This window comes from Primulina tabacum, chromosome 4 (assembly GCF_025594145.1).
Source record: "Primulina tabacum isolate GXHZ01 chromosome 4, ASM2559414v2, whole genome shotgun sequence".
NCBI classification, from domain to species: Eukaryota; Viridiplantae; Streptophyta; class Magnoliopsida; order Lamiales; family Gesneriaceae; genus Primulina; species Primulina tabacum.
In genome coordinates, this window is record NC_134553.1 from 25,145,780 (window position 1) to 25,157,307 (window position 11,528).

Consider the following 11,528-nt stretch of genomic DNA (forward strand, 5'->3'; position numbering starts at 1 on the left):
AGATATTTTTACGACTTTTATTTATGTTATATAAGAGATTTTTGAGAGATTATAGTATGGGTTATACTTTTCAAATAAAGTTTTTAGGTTGGTAAAACGTTTGATGATTTTATGCTTTAAAATATTTTCCTTTGGATTTTTAAATGTTAGTTGGATGTTTATTTTAAAATGGTTCCAAAATATTTTCTGCATGTGATTATGCATCTCGGCCGATTTAGTGAGGTTTGGAAAAAAAATTCTAGTTCAAGTTAAGAAAACGAATAGCAGACGTTTCATAAACCATCAATTATGTTCTGCTTCTTTAGATAATTAATTGACTTGAAGTTCAGGTGATTCAATCTCTTGTGCCATAGACAATGTTTATCATTAAGGGAGGCAACTAAACATGTAGGAACATTAACATGATCTATGTTCCGTGATACTTTGTAAGTGTTGCCTTCTCTTTTTCCCGTTAATATAGTAGACTCAACAACATCTTTAACTATACATGTGTGCTTATGAAAAGCTACTGAATAACCATTATCACACAGTTGACTAATATTGTTTAAATTATAACAAAGATTTTCAACCAAGAGCACGTCATTTATAATGATGTTACTATGGATAATCTTACCCTTACCCACGGTTTTACCTTTTGAGTTGTCCCCAAAAGTTATCTTTGGTCTAGTACAACTCATTATTTCTGAGAGTAGACTCTTTTGTCCTGTCATATGTCTGGAACATCCACTGTCCAGATACCATGTGTAGCTGCTGATCTTAGCTTTCCTCTCCTGTTCCTGCAAGCACAAGTTTTAGTAACTCGTACACAATCTATTTGGGTTCGAGCCTTATCAGTCATTTAGGAACCCACATTTGTATAATTCTAGGTGACCTTGTACTTTGGGTATCCACAGAGTTGTGTGCGACAGAAGGTCTGTAATTTCTAACAGAATGCATCTTAGAATGTTGTTCTTCCCTTCTGTTTTTGTTGTCTGGTCTGTATCTCTTCTGAACAGGTCTAGAATTATAGTACTGGTTGTTTCTAACCTTCATAGAGGGTTGTCCTCCTGAGTTGAATTCTCTACTGGATCCAGAACTCTGGTGGGCTCTCCCTTAGGTTCAACATAACTTAGACCATAATGCTTCCTTCTGTTCGTCTGATCTACAAACCTTTCAACTCGAACAGTTGGTACTACTGCACTAGTAGAAAAATCGGATTTTACTTCGGCAAGCGTTACTTCGGCAATAATAAATTACGAAGTAATACATTACCAATAACTTCAGTAATAACACAAGCGAAGTAAAATAATATATTTTACTTCGGATGTTTAAAAACACGGGCTTCACTATATTTTTTTATTATATTTTACTTTGGCATATCAATGTTGATGAAGTAAAAAATAAGGAAAATAAGTTCATACTGAAGTAAAAATATGAACCGATAAGTTTAATTAAAAATATGTCCACACACACTAATCACTATCTATTCCTCTCCATTCACCATCTAGTGTTTTTGCTCCTCCGTGTCTACTCAAATGGCGGATGATGTGCACTATTCGTCAGCCGGTGGAGAATCAAACAAGCGCAAGTACGAAGATCACCAGACTTCGACTTCACCCGCACCGTGTAGGGCTACGAGGTTTTCGTCAGGCCCGGACTCATCCGCCCCCCCTACATCTTATATAACAGCGTTCCGCCTCCTATGAGCGAGATCGAGTTGGCGAAACAGAAGGCTCAAGAAATTGCCGCTAGGCTTTTGAATAACGTGGATCCGATGAAAAGAGCGAGAGTTGAAAACGGAGCTGGGGGTGGGGGATTTGATTCAACTGATGCTGGTGACGATTTTCTCTTTAACTAGTTTTTACGTTTTGGTTTTCGTTGTCACTTCCATTACGTGATTCTCCATTCAATTTCTGCTTAATTGATCCGTTACTTGCTTTAGTACCATTTTGTGTTCACACATCGTCTCATCTATGGTATCCAATGTTTTTACACGAGCTTCGTGCTCGGATTACGTGGTGATCTTTAGGTTCTTTGCTGGTTAAAATGCGAATGTCTTCTATGGTGGTTTTAACGAAAGATTCGGGACTCGGATCTGGAAATATGGTTGAAAATTGATGGATTTATTTTCTTGATAATGTGTGCTCATTGAGTTTACTACATGTGTTGAGGGTTAAAAATGAAAATGAAACTATGGAATCGTGTTCCAGTTGTGAAAGATGAATTCTATCTGAGTGTTTTGTGTCATTGGAAAATTATTCCTTTATGATTGTTCATTATCTCTAGCTGGCGCTTTTCCACCCAAAGTTCAACTAATTTAACCCAGGGAAAAACGTTCGTTAAATTTTAAGTATTGAATCACAAATAATCTTGCTAACTGTCACCCGTTTGAGGGATCGGATTGTGTTTATGTGCCCCATGTCAGCTCCATCTGTTTATACGACGTCATGTATGTTTTCCTGTTTATTCTGCTCGCAGTTGTAGTTTTTGGGAAGGATTTGATTGTATAAAACTGCCTTTTTAATCTCACCTCCATCTATGTTTGGAGATCTTGTACATAACAACAGTCCGCATTACGCAAGTCTGGAAGCCGATCTGTTGTGTTTGATGTTGGTGAGAGAAGATTTATCCTACACTTTCTTTTAGACGTGGTTTTTCTCCTTTTTCACTGATTTATTCCATATATTAACTATGTTATGATGTTATCTGCCAGGTACAAATGAACTGGGAAATAGTGCTGAAGAAGATTTCTTACATTCCACAGTGTCAAATGTAATGAAGGGTATGAGTTCACCGTTGCCAAGTGTAGCTATTATGCCTTCTCCTGTTATGCTATGGAGATTCAAGGTATCACTATAACCAGGTTTATCGGGTTAGTTATAAATATAATCTGGTCTCAAGTGATCTTTTGATTTATAACCTTCTTTGAATTTTTAATTTCCCGGGTATATCAACAATCTTTCATAATTGAGGGAAAGAGTATTATGATGAGTACATTTGGATATTCTGAGGTCCATTTACTTTTTTCATATATTTTTCTGGGTTGCTTGAAGAAAGGGGAACCATTAACAGGAAAAATGAGGGAGATTAACGATTTTTATTTTTCTCACTTTTTAGTTTGATAAAGTAGGAAATTGTCATTCGACTACACTTTTTAGTTTTATCATCTTGTACATCTCACAATTCCAAAATTGTCAAAAGTTACGAGTCCTATGGCCATTTGAAGTTTTATCAATATATTACTTTTTTGTTCAGCCTTTTGTTGTTCTAAACTCTTTGGAATCATAATCACCTTGTAGGGCCCTTGGTCTCACACTAGCGAACAAACATGGGGTACCGTGGTGTTACACACCTTTTGTCCTACTTCAGTTTTTACCGTAGTTGTACACAATTCACTCTCTATAAATTGCGGCAAAGTCTATAATCCTCGAGCTTTACTCATTATGTTTTGGTTGATTGACATGTGTACAATTTTAATTATTTTATTACTTTTTTTCTATGTTTCTTTAGAAATGATATACATGTGTGAAGTGTCAAGCTGGAAACATAGACTTACTAAAACTGTAATGATTCTGGTGTGGCCAAGTGGGTATTAATGGATTTTTATGCTGGAAAGAATTTCAACAAATTGAATTTTTGTCATTATGGTAATTTATTCCATCTGGGGTTTCTGCTTCTGATTCTTCATCTTTTCTCCATGATTTATGTCATGATATGCTACTGACTTCAGGTTGGCACAATTTTAAATTTGTAATCGATAGTGATAGTTTTGAATTGAGTTTACTTGAAGATCTTGCACCTAACATATTCAAGTCGATTATTTCTCTTTAATGCAGTAAGAGTTAATCAGTTTTCACTTAATATTTTTTGTGTTACCAAATTATTATTATTGTGAAATATTGTGATGATTGAGTTCAAGCAAGGTTGACTATTGTGTTGCTCAAATCACTGCATCAATGACATAGAATTACAGCTTCAGTTTGAATAATATATCTTTTTGTCCATCGCGTCATTTTTTATCTTACTTTATGTTCAGGTATTGCTGTTTCTCATATGGGTATTCATTTGTTTCAAGGTCAGTGTTATACCTTAAAATGAATGTACACATGCTGATGCATGCATTCGATGTCTCTAGTATGTCTTTGTATATGTCTTGGTTGCATGTATTTTGATTGGATGACTAAACCTCAAAAGTTTTGCATGATATATACTTCATTTCTAGTTGGCTCCTATTGAGTTTTTTTATGAATGACATTGCAGATTGGATGAGATTCTGTCATGAGAATGAGTGCAGATCTGAGGGATTTATTTTTGTATGAGGCATTTTTGTATTATAATCCACTTCTTCTTATGGTGAGTGAATGCCGATATAAGTTGATCTGTAACTTATATTAAATACTTCTTCAATAAGAAATCAGACGAAGTGATTGAATTAATTTACTTCAATATTGTTCTGTAAAAGCGAAGTTGTTTTGCGCAATTACTTCACCAAAATACAAATTATTGAAGTCTTTTGAACCACTTACTTCGTCACTGAATGTAAATTGTGAAGTAACATAATATAAAATACTTCAACAAATAGGATAAATGCTGAAGTTATAGATTATATTTACTTCAACAAATAGGATAAATTATGAAGTTGTTTGTAACTATTACCTCACCAAAATTCATAACTACGAAGTCTTTCAGATGAATTACTTCGTCACTCAATGTAAATTGTGAAGTTAAATATTATAAACTACTTCGCTAAATAATAATTAAGACGAAGTTATATATAATATATTACTTCATTACTTACAATAATAGATGAAGTAAAACACATTTTTTACTTCGGCACCGGTCCAATTCTAGACCGGTTTTCGTTCGAAAACCGGCCAAAGACTTCAGTATTTTCAATCATACAACTTCGGTTATTATGTGAAGTAAAAGGTACATCTATTACTTCACGTCCATATACTTCGGCACTTAACTACCTTATTACTTCATTGAATACGTGATGTAAAAAACGATTTTTCTACTAGTGCTGGTTCATATACCACACTGGATTTAACAAAATGAATGTATTTCCCTTTGCTTGTATCCAGTTTTGGCTTAGTACTTATTTCTAAATTGCTTTCATTATTATACTGAATCCGACACCACTCCTGTGTCCAGATTTCTTCTGTAATTCTTGCATCTGCTCTAATGAAACAGAAGACGTTTTCCATGCATTTACCAGAACCTATAGCTTCTGATTCTCAGACCTCATTGTTTGGTAATCTGTATTTACTCTATCATTCTCAGTCTTCAACTTACTTATCTCAACTTTTAGATCACCACAGCTGTTTTCTTGCAAGCAAGTAAACTTATTGATTTGATCCTTTAAGTTTTGATTTTCAGTTTTAACTTTCTCGAATAATTGAGAAAGTCTTGAGTACTCTTCTACCATGTCATGCAGTGCATTAACCAAATCAGTTCGTGTAAATTCATTAGAGTCAAAGTCAAATACCTCTCCAAATGTCGAGGTTGATTCAGTATCTTCCATGAGACATTTGATCTCTTCTACATCGCTATCACTGGAATGACTTTCTGAGTCAGAAGAATCAGAACTAGAATCAGCCCATTTTGATTTGCTTTCATCTGCAATCATCTCTTTGCGGTCTCTTCTGGATTTCTTGTCATTCCTCCTGTATTCCTTTTTCTTTTGATCATCCTTCTTTGGCTTAGGGCAATAAGCAATGAAATGCCCGACTTTTCCACAGTTGAAACACGCCATGTCACCACGTGGTGAATCCTACTTAAAGTTTCGGTTAGGACCCTGGTAAGTTCGATGATTCTTCTTCATGAATCTGGAAAATTTCTTCACAAATAAAGACATTGCATCGTTGCTGATTTGTTCAGCAGTCTTTTCATATGTGCTTTCAATGGCATTAGCAGGTGATGTATTTGGAACAACTGCAGCAGTACCAGTAAGAGCCTTGGTAGGTAAATTTGATGAGGGCTCTTCTCCACTTCTCACTTCGAGTTCAAACTCATAGGATTTTAAGTCTGCAAACAAGTCATGTAGTTCTAATTTGTTCAGATCTTTAGATACTCTCATAGCCATAGTTTTTACATCTCATTCTCTGGGTAAAGCTCTCATAACTTTGAGTGCTATTTCTCTGTTGCCATATTCTTTCCCAGAGCTACTAGCTCATTGACTAAGCTGCTGAAACGTTCATCAAATTCATTCAGAGTTTCTCCAACTTTCATTTTGAGATTTTCAAATTTCTGCATTGCTACAGACAACTTATTCTCCTTTGTCTGTTCATTTCCTTCACAGATTTGGATGAGTTTTTCCCAAATCTCTTTTGCAGTAGAACACATCTTGATCTTGCTGAAAGTTTTCTTATCAAGCTTTTGTAGAGAATGTCCTTCGCAACATTGTCTAGATTGACTTTCTTTTTATCCTCGCCAGTCCGTTCACTTATGTCTTCTCAACCATCTGAGGTGCTCCCTCAGTAACAGGAATAGCAGAGTTAGGCTTTAAAATCTTCAGTGGACCATATGTGATGACAAACCACGTGTCATCGTCTCGAGCTGCAAGATGAGCTTGCATACGGATCTTCTAGTAATTGAAATCTTCTTTTGAAAACATGGTTACTTTGCTGAAATGTGTCATATCTGTTGTAAATATTTCGAACAAGAAAAATCTGTTCTGATACCAATTGTTGGGGATCGATAAGAAGTTTAGAGGGGGGTGAATAAACTCTTTCCTTTGTTAGATGATTTTGCAAAGGGTGCTAGAATCCTGTTAGAGATTGTAGCTGATTTTGTTCAAGTGTTAGTCTAGTAGATCACAATAATAAGTGCGGAAACGATCCAATGGAGTACAATGAGAAATAAAAAACAATAGGCAGTTAAACAGTGGTTGTTTCTGGAAGTTCATAGATAAAATCTTATACATCTCTCATTCATCTGTTTCCAGAAGACATCACTAAAAGACTTTGGATATATATTACATTACAATACTTGTGCACACCTACTTTAGCAGGTCTTACCCTGTAACGACCCGAAAATCAGACTACGTATAAGCCATGCATAATTATTACTATTTAAATTTAAAAATGATTTATATATATATATATGAAGGGTCTAATTCATTTTGATATTAGACAAGTCATAACTATTTATTTTAAAAGCAAAAGTTTAGTTTTATTTTTTCAGTTAAATACGCGAGGACGGACCGGAGTTTGAAAATTAGAAATAAGATTAATAATAAGAAAAATATCCCTAAATTTAATCTAAGTCAAGGAATAATTTAATTTAAAGAAAAAGAATGTCCTTGGGATTTAATAAATTAATTAGAGCTAAGTTGGTAAATAAGTTCTTTAGGTTAATATTTAATTAAAGCTTAAATTAAAATATGTAAACAAATGGGGATAAATTAATCTAAGTATAATACATTCAAGAAATTAATCATAGCATTTGAATATTTAAATTTGAGGTCATGAATGCCATGCAATATTCTAACTTAAATTTAATGTGTAAATTCACTAAAATATATAATGAGGGTGCTACACTTTAACCAATTAAAATACAAGATTTAAACAATAAAATACCATACAAATTAGTAATAATAATTTTGAGTCCAACATTTAAAATATTTCAAAGGTTGGGAACCCTCAAGTCAAACCATCTCTAATTGCACTTCTATGGTGTATTCATTCTCCACCTTTAAGTCACCAATTATGATTAATTCAAATACTATAATGCACCTTAATCCTACTCAAGCCACTAACCTAGCAAATCAGCGTGTACATGCAGTAAAATAAGAACAAAGCATCGGCTGTTAAGAGCAAGAAGAAGTATTTCAAATTCCCTCAACCCCTAGACTTGTAACCCCCAACTTAATGGATATTATTACACCTTTAAGACCTCCCATATCATTCACTTGCATCCCTTACACTTCCTACAACCTTAAGTTTCGAAAATATCAGAAAGATCAGCAGCTTAGGTCGTGAATGTAGCAGAAAATCAGTAAGAGATCAAGAGGGAAGCCAACTCCGATCCCGTCGCGTCGTATTGTTGTTTTGATTTGTTTTTCTTCAAAACAAATTCCAGGCATGTATATATTGTTTCTTTGCTCTTCAATCAAGTCCTATAGATATATTTAAACCATTATATAAGCAGGATTCAAGCAAGCAACATGAAAATGACAGCAACTTACCAAGCAAAAATCTGTACAGAATTTCTTGGCTCTTTTGGTTTTTAACTTCACGGTTTGGTGTGTTTTGTTGCTTACAGGGAGTGGCTAGTTTTCCAGGCACACATGGCTGCTTCTAGGAATGTTTTAGAGTGTGTTAGGGTGTCGTTGGTTCGTTGGTTTAGGTCCATACACTCAGGAGAAAGAAGTGGCAGCAACATTTCCATGAGTACAGTTTTTGTGTCAAGGTTTCTGTCATTGAGTTGTTTAATGGTTGTGTTCAAATCATGGCTGTCCTAGGGACTGTAGCCACGGTTAGAACCCTTCCATATCATGTCTAGGACGTGACCAAGGTGTCCTTTCAAAGCTTGGTTCATGGTTCCATCAGATTTTTAAAGCAACAACACAAGCATCACTCGAAAAAAATTATGTTTCTGGTTTGTGTGAGTAACTTCGGTTTTGAGGTGTTGGGATGGGCTGTGGCTGGCTTGTAGCCCATAGCCATGGTTCATACAACACTCCATCATGTCTAGATCGAGCTATGGTTGACCATACAGCCACTGGAACGAAATAAGACAACAAATTCATTCGAATACTACAGCACAGAATTTCTAGGTGCTCTCGGTTTGAGCTGTGCATTGTCCTAGGTATTGGCTCGGCTTGTGGTTGGCTTCTAGCCCTTATCCATGGTCCAAGCCATGCCTTAGGATGTTGGTAAGAGTCTTTGGGTGGTGGTTCAAGCCCTTGGTCATTAAATTTCAGAATTTCCCCTCAAATACACAAGCTGCTCCTGCTGAAATTTGACAGCAACTTGCTGTTCGGTTCATGAGGTTGGTTTGAGTTCTTGGCTGGCTTTTAGCCCATTTCCTTGGACTGGACAGTACCTCAATGAGTTAAGAAAGTCATGTTTTTGGCCGTTTGTGATTCGGTCGAGTTTAGAGGTCGTATGAGAATTTACGGTGAAAGGTGCCAAAATGACTCTCGAAAGAGTGTTTTATGTTTTTGGATTCCTTTCACCCATTTTCGTGTTTTACAGTTATTATGCATATTTTTCAGTATGTTTGGGGTATTTTTAATCATGGTTAAACGTCGGTTTAATGTTGGTTCGGGTTGGTACGAAGCCATGGTTAAAAATCAAGTTGTTGGTCCGAATCGTCTCGTTTTTGGTACTATTGCTAAAATTTTGTCAAATTAAGATTTATTGCATGTGTCACATATTAGTAGTAAGTCGCAGCAAGCCTGGGAACGATCCAACTCATCCGGTAAAAATAAGGTTATAATTATATTACGTGCATAAAAATTCAAAATGTTTATTTTTGAGATATATGCTATATGTCTTGTGGCCACTTTATGCTTATGGGTTTGGAAGTCGGTAGGCGCAACCGAGGACCTCTCCGCCCGGTGACTTACGACCGGTTTATAATTATGTATGCGTACGGACATCCAGTCCAAGGGCTGTGATTGATCTCTACCGTTCAGTATACTGTGGCTTAATCTGATCAGGCGCTTATGTTATGTTATGGGCCACTTGCTTAGAAACATTATCTCTACCAGAAAATTATGATATGATATGACAGAGCTCTATTGAGCAAAGCTTTTACGTATGATTTTCAGATATGCACGTAGTTATAATTATTCATGATACGATTTTCACCGTACGATTTACGATACTTTATTTTTACGTTGCATGCGATTTTTTGATATATTTACTTGTTATTATATATACATGTTGAGTCTTTAGACTCACTAGACTTGATTGTTGTAGGTATTGACGAGGTCGGGACCGCGGGCGGAGACCAGTGAGCGATCTTGGGACAGCAGTAGTAAACCCGAGGACCTCATGATTTAATTTATGCACCTTTTATTATTCAAACTCAGTTTAATACGTTGGATTATTTTTAAGTTGATGTTTACGTTGAATTATTTTTAAATTGTTGGTTGAAAACAATATTTGCTTCCGCTGTTATTTTAAAGTTAAAATTATTTACATGTTTATTTTATAAATCGGACAAATTATTTATTCATTTAATTATTCATTTAGAAAAATTTTAATAATTCCGCAAAATTATGAATACGAAATACGGGCCTTTACAGTTGGTATCAGAGCCTATGATCTTGTGAAGGGTTGTACTACTACTGCTCTCGAGAAGCTCATGAAGTCACGTCTTCGGTCTGTAAGTTTTACATTTACGCATTTTATTTAAAGAATGAATTATTTTAACAGCATGTTTTCATGAAATATTTTTACGTTCAGATTTTAATTGTTCAGTGTTTAAAAAAAAATTATAGAATTATGCATGTTGGGTACGTTTGGAATTGGAAATGTCTAAGAATTCGAATATTGGGCTTTAGGAGATGTTGAAAATGATTTGACTATATTAATTTTTAGGTCAATAGTGTTGATGTCCTCCTTATGGGTCATAAGTTAATCTTGAAAATTATGAATGCTTTTGGGACTTGTAGAAATTCTAAGAAATTATTGATGGTTCTTTGTTGCTAGTCGAGTAAATTTTTGAGGATTTCATATAAGCAATAGCGATTCGAAGACTACGACAATATTTAGGATTATAAATGTACAATTTGAGGATTTTAAGTAGCTATGGAAATGTAAGATTAATTATGAGAATTTATTTAGGATACATGCTCTACCTAGTTAGATTTAAGGATGGAATTGCATGAATTGAGAATTTTAGGGACCTAATTGTAATAACTAATAATTTGAGGACCTAAGTGGAAAAAAAAATCTATGGGACTATTTACGAATTTACCAAATTTTGGGATTAAATTTCGAGTTCGAGAATCTAAAAGTTTATGGAGGTAAAGATGGAAAATTTTATGGGGACAATGATGCAAATTTCGAAGAGTTGTAGGGCCAAAATGTAAATTTGGAGAACTGTAAGGGTCATGTTGCAATTTTCAAAATTTTAAGAATTAAATGCGAACTTTTGAGGAACACTTGGGATTTTAAGTATTTATAGAAATGTAAGACGTGTTATGAGAATTAATTTTGGGTTTAAAAAACTTTAAGGCTATTGAACCTTATGATACGGAAAATCTATAAAATGAAATTGGGAATACTGAGAACTCATGGGTAATTGTGGAATTTTCGGGATTTAAAAAAAAAATTCTTTTGATGAGAATTGAAAGGTTTAAATGATACGAATTTTCGGTAATATAAGCTTGGAAAGATGATTAGAACCTCGAAATAGCTGGATTATAATGTTATAAGGAATGACAATCAAGGACATTGTAGGATGAATAAATCTTGGGCTTGAAAATTTAAGTGTTGGTGATATAACGTCGGGGCATATTAAGAATTTAAAGTGACGATAAAGTAAAAATTTATCGGTTAGCTAAGTTATAAGATTAAACATTGAGTTAGCGA

General features: G+C 34.7%; 1 long non-coding RNA gene across 1 annotated transcript; it reads left to right on the forward strand.

Annotated features, from left to right (window-relative positions):
* The first annotated feature begins 2,552 nt into the window (after window positions 1-2,552).
* LOC142541595 (uncharacterized) lies at window positions 2,553-4,326 on the forward strand. Its single transcript, XR_012819411.1, has 3 exons — window positions 2,553-2,592; window positions 2,693-2,826; window positions 4,240-4,326. It is a non-coding gene; the product is annotated as an uncharacterized LOC142541595 (long non-coding RNA).
* Window positions 4,327-11,528: the final 7,202 nt, after the last annotated feature.